This window comes from Hoplias malabaricus, chromosome 6, assembly GCF_029633855.1.
Source record: "Hoplias malabaricus isolate fHopMal1 chromosome 6, fHopMal1.hap1, whole genome shotgun sequence".
Taxonomy (NCBI): Eukaryota; Metazoa; Chordata; class Actinopteri; order Characiformes; family Erythrinidae; genus Hoplias; species Hoplias malabaricus.
The window spans coordinates 21065581-21080127 of record NC_089805.1 but is presented as its reverse complement, the minus strand read 5'-3'; the positions used below and the strand labels follow the sequence as shown (position 1 = coordinate 21080127).

Below are 14547 nucleotides of genomic sequence, written 5' to 3'. Positions count from 1 at the left end.
ATCAAGTATGAAAAGTTCAACAGCGGAAACATGGATATAAGAAATAGGACTACCTCTAGATTGCTTTTGTCATGGAAGCAGAGTGTCAAAGCTGAAGACAGCCTCCCCTAAACAGCCATGATGCCAAGCCTTTCCTGGCAGCGTTTCCCAAGTGCACTACAAGCTTAACGAACCAGTGAGAAGATATTTTGGTGTCCATAACCCTGCCTGGGCAGGAAAGTAGCAGAGCTGTTCAGCGTAAGGGTGCTGGGCCCATGACCACCAGATGGAAGGAATGATTACATCCTGTGCTAAAATCTGTGTGCGTTGTGAGCAGAATACTTTGGGACACGTGAGGATTGTCAGATGCAGTCCTTTGTATTTGACCGCAGAATGCAAAGGCAAGATAGGCAAGGAGAATCAATATAAGGAGCTTTTTCCAAGTTCCAGTGACCTAGTGGATAAGGCACTGGCCTCCTAAGCCAGGGATTGTGGGTTCGAGTCCCATCTAGGGTGTACGGCTAGCAGAGTGGCGCAGCGGAAGCGTGCTGGGCCCATAACCCAGAGGTCGATGGATCGAAACCATCCTCTGCTAATAATGAAGAAAACAAAACCCAACAACCTTGTGCGGTTCATTTTCGGACACTAGGCAGCACAAGGAGGCCAAGCTCTCTTGCTAGGACCTTCTCTCTCACATCAGTGAAAAGACAGGCCTAAACAACGCAATCTTTATTTGAGGGGGCACCCAGATTTGAACTGGGGACCTCTTGATCTGCAGTCAAATGCTCTACCACTGAGCTATACCCCCTGCTGCCATAGCTTGGGAAGAAATTCTAGAAAACCAACAAGCCAAAGAGACAATCCATAAGATAACACCACTTCCGATGTCAAGAGCATCTGAACTGTTTTCACAGAGAGGCACCCAGACATGAAATGGGGATCTTTTCAACCACCGCCAAAAGCTTTTTCATTTCGGTCTGTAGGAATGGAACACACATTCGCATCAGAAGTGCTTTACGCCATAAGCATTGATGTCTTGGAAGCGCTGTGTTTCAATCATAATCAAGTATGAAAAGTTCAACAGCGGAAACATGGATATAAGAAATAGGATTACCTCTAGATTGCTTTTGTCATGGAAGCAGAGTGTCGAAGCTGAAGACAGCCTCCCCTAAACAGCCATGATGCCAAGCCTTTCCTGGCAGCGTTTCCCAAGTGCACTACAAGCTTAACGAACCAGTGAGAAGATATTTTGGTGTCCATAACCCTGCCTGGGCAGGAAAGTAGCAGAGCTGTTCAGCGTAAGCGTGCTGGGCCCATGACCACCAGATGGAAGGAATGATTACAGCCTGTGCTAAAATCTGGGTGCGTTGTGAGCAGAATACTTTGGGACACGTGAGGATTGTCAGATGCAGTCCTTTGTATTTGACCGCAGAATGCAAAGGCAAGATAGGCAAGGAGAATCAATATAAGGAGCTTTTTCCAAGTTCCAGTGACCTAGTGGATAAGGCACTGGCCTCCTAAGCCAGGGATTGTGGGTTCGAGTCCCATCTAGGGTGTATGGCTAGCAGAGTGGCGCAGCGGAAGCGTGCTGGGCCCATAACCCAGAGGTCGATGGATCGAAACCATCCTCTGCTAATAATGAAGAAAACAAAACCCAACAACCTTGTGCGGTTCATTTTCGGACACTAGGCAGCACAAGGAGGCCAAGCTCTCTTGCTAGGACCTTCTCTCTCACATCAGTGAAAAGACAGGCCTAAACAACGCAATCTTTATATGAGGGGGCACCCAGATTTGAACTGGGGACCTCTTGATCTGCAGTCAAATGCTCTACCACTGAGCCATACCCCCTGCTGCCATAGCTTGGGAAGAAATTCTAGAAAACCAACAAGCCAAAGAGACAATCCATAAGATAACACCACTTCCGATGTCAAGAGCATCTGAACTGTTTTCACAGAGAGGCACCCAGACATGAAATGGGGATCTTTTCAACCACCGCCAAAAGCTTTTTCATTTCGGTCTGTAGGAATGGAACACACATTCGCATCAGAAGTGCTTTACGCCATAAGCATTGATGTCTTGGAAGCGCTGTGTTTCAATCATAATCAAGTATGAAAAGTTCAACAGCGGAAACATGGATATAAGAAATAGGATTACCTCTAGATTGCTTTTGTCATGGAAGCAGAGTGTCGAAGCTGAAGACAGCCTCCCCTAAACAGCCATGATGCCAAGCCTTTCCTGGCAGCGTTTCCCAAGTGCACTACAAGCTTAACGAACCAGTGAGAAGATATTTTGGTGTCCATAACCCTGCCTGGGCAGGAAAGTAGCAGAGCTGTTCAGCGTAAGGGTGCTGGGCCCATGACCACCAGATGGAAGGAATGATTACAGCCTGTGCTAAAATCTGGGTGCGTTGTGAGCAGAATACTTTGGGACACGTGAGGATTGTCAGATGCAGTCCTTTGTATTTGACCGCAGAATGCAAAGGCAAGATAGGCAAGGAGAATCAATATAAGGAGCTTTTTCCAAGTTCCAGTGACCTAGTGGATAAGGCACTGGCCTCCTAAGCCAGGGATTGTGGGTTCGAGTCCCATCTAGGGTGTATGGCTAGCAGAGTGGCGCAGCGGAAGCGTGCTGGGCCCATAACCCAGAGGTCGATGGATCGAAACCATCCTCTGCTAATAATGAAGAAAACAAAACCCAACAACCTTGTGCGGTTCATTTTCGGACACTAGGCAGCACAAGGAGGCCAAGCTCTCTTGCTAGGACCTTCTCTCTCACATCAGTGAAAAGACAGGCCTAAACAACGCAATCTTTATATGAGGGGGCACCCAGATTTGAACTGGGGACCTCTTGATCTGCAGTCAAATGCTCTACCACTGAGCCATACCCCCTGCTGCCATAGCTTGGGAAGAAATTCTAGAAAACCAACAAGCCAAAGAGACAATCCATAAGATAACACCACTTCCGATGTCAAGAGCATCTGAACTGTTTTCACAGAGAGGCACCCAGACATGAAATGGGGATCTTTTCAACCACCGCCAAAAGCTTTTTCATTTCGGTCTGTAGGAATGGAACACACATTCGCATCAGAAGTGCTTTACGCCATAAGCATTGATGTCTTGGAAGCGCTGTGTTTCAATCATAATCAAGTATGAAAAGTTCAACAGCGGAAACATGGATATAAGAAATAGGATTACCTCTAGATTGCTTTTGTCATGGAAGCAGAGTGTCGAAGCTGAAGACAGCCTCCCCTAAACAGCCATGATGCCAAGCCTTTCCTGGCAGCGTTTCCCAAGTGCACTACAAGCTTAACGAACCAGTGAGAAGATATTTTGGTGTCCATAACCCTGCCTGGGCAGGAAAGTAGCAGAGCTGTTCAGCGTAAGGGTGCTGGGCCCATGACCACCAGATGGAAGGAATGATTACAGCCTGTGCTAAAATCTGTGTGCGTTGTGAGCAGAATACTTTGGGACACGTGAGGATTGTCAGATGCAGTCCTTTGTATTTGACCGCAGAATGCAAAGGCAAGATAGGCAAGGAGAATCAATATAAGGAGCTTTTTCCAAGTTCCAGTGACCTAGTGGATAAGGCACTGGCCTCCTAAGACAGGGATTGTGGGTTCGAGTCCCATCTAGGGTGTATAGCTAGCAGAGTGGCGCAGCGGAAGCGTGCTGGGCCCATAACCCAGAGGTCGATGGATCGAAACCATCCTCTGCTAATAATGAAGAAAACAAAACCCAACAACCTTGTGCGGTTCATTTTCGGACACTAGGCAGCACAAGGAGGCCAAGCTCTCTTGCTAGGACCTTCTCTCTCACATCAGTGAAAAGACAGGCCTAAACAATGCAATCTTTATATGAGGGGGCACCCAGAATTGAACTGGGGACCTCTTGATCTGCAGTCAAATGCTCTACCACTGAGCTATACCCCCTGCTGCCATAGCTTGGGAAGAAATTCTAGAAAACCAACAAGCCAAAGAGACGATCGATAAGATAACACCACTTCCGATGTCAAGAGCATCTGAACTGTTTTCACAGAGAGGCACCCAGACATGAAATGGGGATCTTTTCAACCACCGCCAAAAGCTTTTTCATTTCGGTCTGTAGGAATGGAACACACATTCGCATCAGAAGTGCTTTACGCCATAAGCATTGATGTCTTGGAAGCGCTGTGTTTCAATCATAATCAAGTATGAAAAGTTCAACAGCGGAAACATGGATATAAGAAATAGGACTACCTCTAGATTGCTTTTGTCATGGAAGCAGAGTGTCAAAGCTGAAGACAGCCTCCCCTAAACAGCCATGATGCCAAGCCTTTCCTGGCAGCGTTTCCCAAGTGCACTACAAGCTTAACGAACCAGTGAGAAGATATTTTGGTGTCCATAACCCTGCCTGGGCAGGAAAGTAGCAGAGCTGTTCAGCGTAAGGGTGCTGGGCCCATGACCACCAGATGGAAGGAATGATTACAGCCTGTGCTAAAATCTGTGTGCGTTGTGAGCAGAATACTTTGGGACACGTGAGGATTGTCAGATGCAGTCCTTTGTATTTGACCGCAGAATGCAAAGGCAAGATAGGCAAGGAGAATCAATATAAGGAGCTTTTTCCAAGTTCCAGTGACCTAGTGGATAAGGCACTGGCCTCCTAAGACAGGGATTGTGGGTTCGAGTCCCATCTAGGGTGTATAGCTAGCAGAGTGGCGCAGCGGAAGCGTGCTGGGCCCATAACCCAGAGGTCGATGGATCGAAACCATCCTCTGCTAATAATGAAGAAAACAAAACCCAACAACCTTGTGCGGTTCATTTTCGGACACTAGGCAGCACAAGGAGGCCAAGCTCTCTTGCTAGGACCTTCTCTCTCACATCAGTGAAAAGACAGGCCTAAACAATGCAATCTTTATATGAGGGGGCACCCAGAATTGAACTGGGGACCTCTTGATCTGCAGTCAAATGCTCTACCACTGAGCTATACCCCCTGCTGCCATAGCTTGGGAAGAAATTCTAGAAAACCAACAAGCCAAAGAGACGATCGATAAGATAACACCACTTCCGATGTCAAGAGCATCTGAACTGTTTTCACAGAGAGGCACCCAGACATGAAATGGGGATCTTTTCAACCACCGCCAAAAGCTTTTTCATTTCGGTCTGTAGGAATGGAACACACATTCGCATCAGAAGTGCTTTACGCCATAAGCATTGATGTCTTGGAAGCGCTGTGTTTCAATCATAATCAAGTATGAAAAGTTCAACAGCGGAAACATGGATATAAGAAATAGGACTACCTCTAGATTGCTTTTGTCATGGAAGCAGAGTGTCAAAGCTGAAGACAGCCTCCCCTAAACAGCCATGATGCCAAGCCTTTCCTGGCAGCGTTTCCCAAGTGCACTACAAGCTTAACGAACCAGTGAGAAGATATTTTGGTGTCCATAACCCTGCCTGGGCAGGAAAGTAGCAGAGCTGTTCAGCGTAAGGGTGCTGGGCCCATGACCACCAGATGGAAGGAATGATTACATCCTGTGCTAAAATCTGTGTGCGTTGTGAGCAGAATACTTTGGGACACGTGAGGATTGTCAGATGCAGTCCTTTGTATTTGACCGCAGAATGCAAAGGCAAGATAGGCAAGGAGAATCAATATAAGGAGCTTTTTCCAAGTTCCAGTGACCTAGTGGATAAGGCACTGGCCTCCTAAGCCAGGGATTGTGGGTTCGAGTCCCATCTAGGGTGTACGGCTAGCAGAGTGGCGCAGCGGAAGCGTGCTGGGCCCATAACCCAGAGGTCGATGGATCGAAACCATCCTCTGCTAATAATGAAGAAAACAAAACCCAACAACCTTGTGCGGTTCATTTTCGGACACTAGGCAGCACAAGGAGGCCAAGCTCTCTTGCTAGGACCTTCTCTCTCACATCAGTGAAAAGACAGGCCTAAACAACGCAATCTTTATTTGAGGGGGCACCCAGATTTGAACTGGGGACCTCTTGATCTGCAGTCAAATGCTCTACCACTGAGCTATACCCCCTGCTGCCATAGCTTGGGAAGAAATTCTAGAAAACCAACAAGCCAAAGAGACAATCCATAAGATAACACCACTTCCGATGTCAAGAGCATCTGAACTGTTTTCACAGAGAGGCACCCAGACATGAAATGGGGATCTTTTCAACCACCGCCAAAAGCTTTTTCATTTCGGTCTGTAGGAATGGAACACACATTCGCATCAGAAGTGCTTTACGCCATAAGCATTGATGTCTTGGAAGCGCTGTGTTTCAATCATAATCAAGTATGAAAAGTTCAACAGCGGAAACATGGATATAAGAAATAGGATTACCTCTAGATTGCTTTTGTCATGGAAGCAGAGTGTCGAAGCTGAAGACAGCCTCCCCTAAACAGCCATGATGCCAAGCCTTTCCTGGCAGCGTTTCCCAAGTGCACTACAAGCTTAACGAACCAGTGAGAAGATATTTTGGTGTCCATAACCCTGCCTGGGCAGGAAAGTAGCAGAGCTGTTCAGCGTAAGCGTGCTGGGCCCATGACCACCAGATGGAAGGAATGATTACAGCCTGTGCTAAAATCTGGGTGCGTTGTGAGCAGAATACTTTGGGACACGTGAGGATTGTCAGATGCAGTCCTTTGTATTTGACCGCAGAATGCAAAGGCAAGATAGGCAAGGAGAATCAATATAAGGAGCTTTTTCCAAGTTCCAGTGACCTAGTGGATAAGGCACTGGCCTCCTAAGCCAGGGATTGTGGGTTCGAGTCCCATCTAGGGTGTATGGCTAGCAGAGTGGGGCAGCGGAAGCGTGCTGGGCCCATAACCCAGAGGTCGATGGATCGAAACCATCCTCTGCTAATAATGAAGAAAACAAAACCCAACAACCTTGTGCGGTTCATTTTCGGACACTAGGCAGCACAAGGAGGCCAAGCTCTCTTGCTAGGACCTTCTCTCTCACATCAGTGAAAAGACAGGCCTAAACAACGCAATCTTTATATGAGGGGGCACCCAGATTTGAACTGGGGACCTCTTGATCTGCAGTCAAATGCTCTACCACTGAGCCATACCCCCTGCTGCCATAGCTTGGGAAGAAATTCTAGAAAACCAACAAGCCAAAGAGACAATCCATAAGATAACACCACTTCCGATGTCAAGAGCATCTGAACTGTTTTCACAGAGAGGCACCCAGACATGAAATGGGGATCTTTTCAACCACCGCCAAAAGCTTTTTCATTTCGGTCTGTAGGAATGGAACACACATTCGCATCAGAAGTGCTTTACGCCATAAGCATTGATGTCTTGGAAGCGCTGTGTTTCAATCATAATCAAGTATGAAAAGTTCAACAGCGGAAACATGGATATAAGAAATAGGATTACCTCTAGATTGCTTTTGTCATGGAAGCAGAGTGTCGAAGCTGAAGACAGCCTCCCCTAAACAGCCATGATGCCAAGCCTTTCCTGGCAGCGTTTCCCAAGTGCACTACAAGCTTAACGAACCAGTGAGAAGATATTTTGGTGTCCATAACCCTGCCTGGGCAGGAAAGTAGCAGAGCTGTTCAGCGTAAGGGTGCTGGGCCCATGACCACCAGATGGAAGGAATGATTACAGCCTGTGCTAAAATCTGTGTGCGTTGTGAGCAGAATACTTTGGGACACGTGAGGATTGTCAGATGCAGTCCTTTGTATTTGACCGCAGAATGCAAAGGCAAGATAGGCAAGGAGAATCAATATAAGGAGCTTTTTCCAAGTTCCAGTGACCTAGTGGATAAGGCACTGGCCTCCTAAGCCAGGGATTGTGGGTTCGAGTCCCATCTAGGGTGTATGGCTAGCAGAGTGGCGCAGCGGAAGCGTGCTGGGCCCATAACCCAGAGGTCGATGGATCGAAACCATCCTCTGCTAATAATGAAGAAAACAAAACCCAACAACCTTGTGCGGTTCATTTTCGGACACTAGGCAGCACAAGGAGGCCAAGCTCTCTTGCTAGGACCTTCTCTCTCACATCAGTGAAAAGACAGGCCTAAACAACGCAATCTTTATATGAGGGGGCACCCAGATTTGAACTGGGGACCTCTTGATCTGCAGTCAAATGCTCTACCACTGAGCCATACCCCCTGCTGCCATAGCTTGGGAAGAAATTCTAGAAAACCAACAAGCCAAAGAGACAATCCATAAGATAACACCACTTCCGATGTCAAGAGCATCTGAACTGTTTTCACAGAGAGGCACCCAGACATGAAATGGGGATCTTTTCAACCACCGCCAAAAGCTTTTTCATTTCGGTCTGTAGGAATGGAACACACATTCGCATCAGAAGTGCTTTACGCCATAAGCATTGATGTCTTGGAAGCGCTGTGTTTCAATCATAATCAAGTATGAAAAGTTCAACAGCGGAAACATGGATATAAGAAATAGGATTACCTCTAGATTGCTTTTGTCATGGAAGCAGAGTGTCGAAGCTGAAGACAGCCTCCCCTAAACAGCCATGATGCCAAGCCTTTCCTGGCAGCGTTTCCCAAGTGCACTACAAGCTTAACGAACCAGTGAGAAGATATTTTGGTGTCCATAACCCTGCCTGGGCAGGAAAGTAGCAGAGCTGTTCAGCGTAAGGGTGCTGGGCCCATGACCACCAGATGGAAGGAATGATTACAGCCTGTGCTAAAATCTGTGTGCGTTGTGAGCAGAATACTTTGGGACACGTGAGGATTGTCAGATGCAGTCCTTTGTATTTGACCGCAGAATGCAAAGGCAAGATAGGCAAGGAGAATCAATATAAGGAGCTTTTTCCAAGTTCCAGTGACCTAGTGGATAAGGCACTGGCCTCCTAAGACAGGGATTGTGGGTTCGAGTCCCATCTAGGGTGTATAGCTAGCAGAGTGGCGCAGCGGAAGCGTGCTGGGCCCATAACCCAGAGGTCGATGGATCGAAACCATCCTCTGCTAATAATGAAGAAAACAAAACCCAACAACCTTGTGCGGTTCATTTTCGGACACTAGGCAGCACAAGGAGGCCAAGCTCTCTTGCTAGGATCTTCTCTCTCACATCAGTGAAAAGACAGGCCTAAACAATGCAATCTTTATATGAGGGGGCACCCAGAATTGAACTGGGGACCTCTTGATCTGCAGTCAAATGCTCTACCACTGAGCTATACCCCCTGCTGCCATAGCTTGGGAAGAAATTCTAGAAAACCAACAAGCCAAAGAGACGATCGATAAGATAACACCACTTCCGATGTCAAGAGCATCTGAACTGTTTTCACAGAGAGGCACCCAGACATGAAATGGGGATCTTTTCAACCACCGCCAAAAGCTTTTTCATTTCGGTCTGTAGGAATGGAACACACATTCGCATCAGAAGTGCTTTACGCCATAAGCATTGATGTCTTGGAAGCGCTGTGTTTCAATCATAATCAAGTATGAAAAGTTCAACAGCGGAAACATGGATATAAGAAATAGGACTACCTCTAGATTGCTTTTGTCATGGAAGCAGAGTGTCAAAGCTGAAGACAGCCTCCCCTAAACAGCCATGATGCCAAGCCTTTCCTGGCAGCGTTTCCCAAGTGCACTACAAGCTTAACGAACCAGTGAGAAGATATTTTGGTGTCCATAACCCTGCCTGGGCAGGAAAGTAGCAGAGCTGTTCAGCGTAAGGGTGCTGGGCCCATGACCACCAGATGGAAGGAATGATTACATCCTGTGCTAAAATCTGTGTGCGTTGTGAGCAGAATACTTTGGGACACGTGAGGATTGTCAGATGCAGTCCTTTGTATTTGACCGCAGAATGCAAAGGCAAGATAGGCAAGGAGAATCAATATAAGGAGCTTTTTCCAAGTTCCAGTGACCTAGTGGATAAGGCACTGGCCTCCTAAGCCAGGGATTGTGGGTTCGAGTCCCATCTAGGGTGTACGGCTAGCAGAGTGGCGCAGCGGAAGCGTGCTGGGCCCATAACCCAGAGGTCGATGGATCGAAACCATCCTCTGCTAATAATGAAGAAAACAAAACCCAACAACCTTGTGCGGTTCATTTTCGGACACTAGGCAGCACAAGGAGGCCAAGCTCTCTTGCTAGGACCTTCTCTCTCACATCAGTGAAAAGACAGGCCTAAACAACGCAATCTTTATTTGAGGGGGCACCCAGATTTGAACTGGGGACCTCTTGATCTGCAGTCAAATGCTCTACCACTGAGCTATACCCCCTGCTGCCATAGCTTGGGAAGAAATTCTAGAAAACCAACAAGCCAAAGAGACAATCCATAAGATAACACCACTTCCGATGTCAAGAGCATCTGAACTGTTTTCACAGAGAGGCACCCAGACATGAAATGGGGATCTTTTCAACCACCGCCAAAAGCTTTTTCATTTCGGTCTGTAGGAATGGAACACACATTCGCATCAGAAGTGCTTTACGCCATAAGCATTGATGTCTTGGAAGCGCTGTGTTTCAATCATAATCAAGTATGAAAAGTTCAACAGCGGAAACATGGATATAAGAAATAGGATTACCTCTAGATTGCTTTTGTCATGGAAGCAGAGTGTCGAAGCTGAAGACAGCCTCCCCTAAACAGCCATGATGCCAAGCCTTTCCTGGCAGCGTTTCCCAAGTGCACTACAAGCTTAACGAACCAGTGAGAAGATATTTTGGTGTCCATAACCCTGCCTGGGCAGGAAAGTAGCAGAGCTGTTCAGCGTAAGCGTGCTGGGCCCATGACCACCAGATGGAAGGAATGATTACAGCCTGTGCTAAAATCTGGGTGCGTTGTGAGCAGAATACTTTGGGACACGTGAGGATTGTCAGATGCAGTCCTTTGTATTTGACCGCAGAATGCAAAGGCAAGATAGGCAAGGAGAATCAATATAAGGAGCTTTTTCCAAGTTCCAGTGACCTAGTGGATAAGGCACTGGCCTCCTAAGCCAGGGATTGTGGGTTCGAGTCCCATCTAGGGTGTATGGCTAGCAGAGTGGCGCAGCGGAAGCGTGCTGGGCCCATAACCCAGAGGTCGATGGATCGAAACCATCCTCTGCTAATAATGAAGAAAACAAAACCCAACAACCTTGTGCGGTTCATTTTCGGACACTAGGCAGCACAAGGAGGCCAAGCTCTCTTGCTAGGACCTTCTCTCTCACATCAGTGAAAAGACAGGCCTAAACAACGCAATCTTTATATGAGGGGGCACCCAGATTTGAACTGGGGACCTCTTGATCTGCAGTCAAATGCTCTACCACTGAGCCATACCCCCTGCTGCCATAGCTTGGGAAGAAATTCTAGAAAACCAACAAGCCAAAGAGACAATCCATAAGATAACACCACTTCCGATGTCAAGAGCATCTGAACTGTTTTCACAGAGAGGCACCCAGACATGAAATGGGGATCTTTTCAACCACCGCCAAAAGCTTTTTCATTTCGGTCTGTAGGAATGGAACACACATTCGCATCAGAAGTGCTTTACGCCATAAGCATTGATGTCTTGGAAGCGCTGTGTTTCAATCATAATCAAGTATGAAAAGTTCAACAGCGGAAACATGGATATAAGAAATAGGATTACCTCTAGATTGCTTTTGTCATGGAAGCAGAGTGTCGAAGCTGAAGACAGCCTCCCCTAAACAGCCATGATGCCAAGCCTTTCCTGGCAGCGTTTCCCAAGTGCACTACAAGCTTAACGAACCAGTGAGAAGATATTTTGGTGTCCATAACCCTGCCTGGGCAGGAAAGTAGCAGAGCTGTTCAGCGTAAGGGTGCTGGGCCCATGACCACCAGATGGAAGGAATGATTACAGCCTGTGCTAAAATCTGGGTGCGTTGTGAGCAGAATACTTTGGGACACGTGAGGATTGTCAGATGCAGTCCTTTGTATTTGACCGCAGAATGCAAAGGCAAGATAGGCAAGGAGAATCAATATAAGGAGCTTTTTCCAAGTTCCAGTGACCTAGTGGATAAGGCACTGGCCTCCTAAGACAGGGATTGTGGGTTCGAGTCCCATCTAGGGTGTATGGCTAGCAGAGTGGCGCAGCGGAAGCGTGCTGGGCCCATAACCCAGAGGTCGATGGATCGAAACCATCCTCTGCTAATAATGAAGAAAACAAAACCCAACAACCTTGTGCGGTTCATTTTCGGACACTAGGCAGCACAAGGAGGCCAAGCTCTCTTGCTAGGACCTTCTCTCTCACATCAGTGAAAAGACAGGCCTAAACAACGCAATCTTTATATGAGGGGGCACCCAGATTTGAACTGGGGACCTCTTGATCTGCAGTCAAATGCTCTACCACTGAGCCATACCCCCTGCTGCCATAGCTTGGGAAGAAATTCTAGAAAACCAACAAGCCAAAGAGACAATCCATAAGATAACACCACTTCCGATGTCAAGAGCATCTGAACTGTTTTCACAGAGAGGCACCCAGACATGAAATGGGGATCTTTTCAACCACCGCCAAAAGCTTTTTCATTTCGGTCTGTAGGAATGGAACACACATTCGCATCAGAAGTGCTTTACGCCATAAGCATTGATGTCTTGGAAGCGCTGTGTTTCAATCATAATCAAGTATGAAAAGTTCAACAGCGGAAACATGGATATAAGAAATAGGATTACCTCTAGATTGCTTTTGTCATGGAAGCAGAGTGTCGAAGCTGAAGACAGCCTCCCCTAAACAGCCATGATGCCAAGCCTTTCCTGGCAGCGTTTCCCAAGTGCACTACAAGCTTAACGAACCAGTGAGAAGATATTTTGGTGTCCATAACCCTGCCTGGGCAGGAAAGTAGCAGAGCTGTTCAGCGTAAGGGTGCTGGGCCCATGACCACCAGATGGAAGGAATGATTACAGCCTGTGCTAAAATCTGTGTGCGTTGTGAGCAGAATACTTTGGGACACGTGAGGATTGTCAGATGCAGTCCTTTGTATTTGACCGCAGAATGCAAAGGCAAGATAGGCAAGGAGAATCAATATAAGGAGCTTTTTCCAAGTTCCAGTGACCTAGTGGATAAGGCACTGGCCTCCTAAGACAGGGATTGTGGGTTCGAGTCCCATCTAGGGTGTATAGCTAGCAGAGTGGCGCAGCGGAAGCGTGCTGGGCCCATAACCCAGAGGTCGATGGATCGAAACCATCCTCTGCTAATAATGAAGAAAACAAAACCCAACAACCTTGTGCGGTTCATTTTCGGACACTAGGCAGCACAAGGAGGCCAAGCTCTCTTGCTAGGACCTTCTCTCTCACATCAGTGAAAAGACAGGCCTAAACAATGCAATCTTTATATGAGGGGGCACCCAGAATTGAACTGGGGACCTCTTGATCTGCAGTCAAATGCTCTACCACTGAGCTATACCCCCTGCTGCCATAGCTTGGGAAGAAATTCTAGAAAACCAACAAGCCAAAGAGACGATCGATAAGATAACACCACTTCCGATGTCAAGAGCATCTGAACTGTTTTCACAGAGAGGCACCCAGACATGAAATGGGGATCTTTTCAACCACCGCCAAAAGCTTTTTCATTTCGGTCTGTAGGAATGGAACACACATTCGCATCAGAAGTGCTTTACGCCATAAGCATTGATGTCTTGGAAGCGCTGTGTTTCAATCATAATCAAGTATGAAAAGTTCAACAGCGGAAACATGGATATAAGAAATAGGACTACCTCTAGATTGCTTTTGTCATGGAAGCAGAGTGTCAAAGCTGAAGACAGCCTCCCCTAAACAGCCATGATGCCAAGCCTTTCCTGGCAGCGTTTCCCAAGTGCACTACAAGCTTAACGAACCAGTGAGAAGATATTTTGGTGTCCATAACCCTGCCTGGGCAGGAAAGTAGCAGAGCTGTTCAGCGTAAGGGTGCTGGGCCCATGACCACCAGATGGAAGGAATGATTACATCCTGTGCTAAAATCTGTGTGCGTTGTGAGCAGAATACTTTGGGACACGTGAGGATTGTCAGATGCAGTCCTTTGTATTTGACCGCAGAATGCAAAGGCAAGATAGGCAAGGAGAATCAATATAAGGAGCTTTTTCCAAGTTCCAGTGACCTAGTGGATAAGGCACTGGCCTCCTAAGCCAGGGATTGTGGGTTCGAGTCCCATCTAGGGTGTACGGCTAGCAGAGTGGCGCAGCGGAAGCGTGCTGGGCCCATAACCCAGAGGTCGATGGATCGAAACCATCCTCTGCTAATAATGAAGAAAACAAAACCCAACAACCTTGTGCGGTTCATTTTCGGACACTAGGCAGCACAAGGAGGCCAAGCTCTCTTGCTAGGACCTTCTCTCTCACATCAGTGAAAAGACAGGCCTAAACAACGCAATCTTTATTTGAGGGGGCACCCAGATTTGAACTGGGGACCTCTTGATCTGCAGTCAAATGCTCTACCACTGAGCTATACCCCCTGCTGCCATAGCTTGGGAAGAAATTCTAGAAAACCAACAAGCCAAAGAGACAATCCATAAGATAACACCACTTCCGATGTCAAGAGCATCTGAACTGTTTTCACAGAGAGGCACCCAGACATGAAATGGGGATCTTTTCAACCACCGCCAAAAGCTTTTTCATTTCGGTCTGTAGGAATGGAACACACATTCGCATCAGAAGTGCTTTACGCCATAAGCATTGATGTCTTGGAAGCGCTG

At 47.2% G+C, this 14547-nt stretch overlaps 14 non-coding genes across 14 annotated transcripts; all 14 read right to left on the bottom strand.

Moving 5' to 3' along the window:
• Positions 1–715: 715 nt before the first annotated feature.
• Positions 716–787, bottom strand: trnac-gca (transfer RNA cysteine (anticodon GCA)). The gene has a single exon. It is a non-coding gene; the product is annotated as a tRNA-Cys (tRNA).
• A 968-nt stretch (positions 788–1755) lies between these two features.
• Positions 1756–1827, bottom strand: trnac-gca (transfer RNA cysteine (anticodon GCA)). The gene has a single exon. It is a non-coding gene; the product is annotated as a tRNA-Cys (tRNA).
• Positions 1828–2795: 968 nt separating this feature from the next.
• Positions 2796–2867, bottom strand: trnac-gca (transfer RNA cysteine (anticodon GCA)). Its single transcript has one exon. It is a non-coding gene; the product is annotated as a tRNA-Cys (tRNA).
• A 968-nt stretch (positions 2868–3835) lies between these two features.
• On the bottom strand, positions 3836–3907 carry trnac-gca (transfer RNA cysteine (anticodon GCA)). The gene has a single exon. It is a non-coding gene; the product is annotated as a tRNA-Cys (tRNA).
• Positions 3908–4875: 968 nt separating this feature from the next.
• On the bottom strand, positions 4876–4947 carry trnac-gca (transfer RNA cysteine (anticodon GCA)). Its single transcript has one exon. It is a non-coding gene; the product is annotated as a tRNA-Cys (tRNA).
• Positions 4948–5915: 968 nt separating this feature from the next.
• trnac-gca (transfer RNA cysteine (anticodon GCA)) lies at positions 5916–5987 on the bottom strand. Its single transcript has one exon. It is a non-coding gene; the product is annotated as a tRNA-Cys (tRNA).
• A 968-nt stretch (positions 5988–6955) lies between these two features.
• trnac-gca (transfer RNA cysteine (anticodon GCA)) lies at positions 6956–7027 on the bottom strand. Its single transcript has one exon. It is a non-coding gene; the product is annotated as a tRNA-Cys (tRNA).
• A 968-nt stretch (positions 7028–7995) lies between these two features.
• Positions 7996–8067, bottom strand: trnac-gca (transfer RNA cysteine (anticodon GCA)). Its single transcript has one exon. It is a non-coding gene; the product is annotated as a tRNA-Cys (tRNA).
• A 968-nt stretch (positions 8068–9035) lies between these two features.
• Positions 9036–9107, bottom strand: trnac-gca (transfer RNA cysteine (anticodon GCA)). The gene has a single exon. It is a non-coding gene; the product is annotated as a tRNA-Cys (tRNA).
• A 968-nt stretch (positions 9108–10075) lies between these two features.
• Positions 10076–10147, bottom strand: trnac-gca (transfer RNA cysteine (anticodon GCA)). The gene has a single exon. It is a non-coding gene; the product is annotated as a tRNA-Cys (tRNA).
• A 968-nt stretch (positions 10148–11115) lies between these two features.
• trnac-gca (transfer RNA cysteine (anticodon GCA)) lies at positions 11116–11187 on the bottom strand. Its single transcript has one exon. It is a non-coding gene; the product is annotated as a tRNA-Cys (tRNA).
• Positions 11188–12155: 968 nt separating this feature from the next.
• trnac-gca (transfer RNA cysteine (anticodon GCA)) lies at positions 12156–12227 on the bottom strand. Its single transcript has one exon. It is a non-coding gene; the product is annotated as a tRNA-Cys (tRNA).
• A 968-nt stretch (positions 12228–13195) lies between these two features.
• Positions 13196–13267, bottom strand: trnac-gca (transfer RNA cysteine (anticodon GCA)). Its single transcript has one exon. It is a non-coding gene; the product is annotated as a tRNA-Cys (tRNA).
• Positions 13268–14235: 968 nt separating this feature from the next.
• trnac-gca (transfer RNA cysteine (anticodon GCA)) lies at positions 14236–14307 on the bottom strand. The gene has a single exon. It is a non-coding gene; the product is annotated as a tRNA-Cys (tRNA).
• Positions 14308–14547: the final 240 nt, after the last annotated feature.